Source organism: Triticum dicoccoides, chromosome 4B (genome assembly GCF_002162155.2).
Source record: "Triticum dicoccoides isolate Atlit2015 ecotype Zavitan chromosome 4B, WEW_v2.0, whole genome shotgun sequence".
NCBI lineage: Eukaryota > Viridiplantae > Streptophyta > Magnoliopsida > Poales > Poaceae > Triticum > Triticum dicoccoides.
Window position 1 is genome coordinate 13,783,941 of NC_041387.1, and position 631 is coordinate 13,784,571.

A 631-nucleotide genomic window follows, 5' to 3' on the forward strand; every position below is an offset into this window, starting at 1 on the left:
TTGGGGTTCAACAACTATGGAAATCGCTTTGGGACCCCAAAACGGTGAGTAATAGTCCAAGAAACGGGCCAGAATCGGCCAAAACTGTGAGTGTTGATGACCGAAACATAATCGCACCTTAGGGTTCAACAACTATGGAAATCGCTTCAGGACCCAAAAACGGTGAGTAATAGTCCAAGAAACGGGCCAGAGTCGGCCAAAACTATGAGTGTTGATGACCGACACATAAGTGCATGTTGGGGTTCATAAACTATGGAAATCGCTTCGGAACCCCAAAACAGTGAGTAATAGTCCATGAAACGGTCCAGAATCGGCCAAAACTGTGAGTGTTGATGACCAACACATAAGCGCAACTTGGGGTTCAACAACTATGGAAATCGATCTATGACCCTAAAACGGTGAGTAATAGTCCAAGAAATGGGCCAGAATCGGCCAAAACTGCGATTGTTGAGGACCGACACGTAAGCACACCTTGGGGTTCAATAACCATGGAAATCGCTTCGGGACCCCAAAATGGTGAGTAATAGTCCACGAAACGGGTCAGATCGACAAAAACCGCGAGTGTTGATGACCGACACGTAAACGCGCCCGGGGTCATTAACCATGGAAATCGCTTCGGGACCCCAAAAAG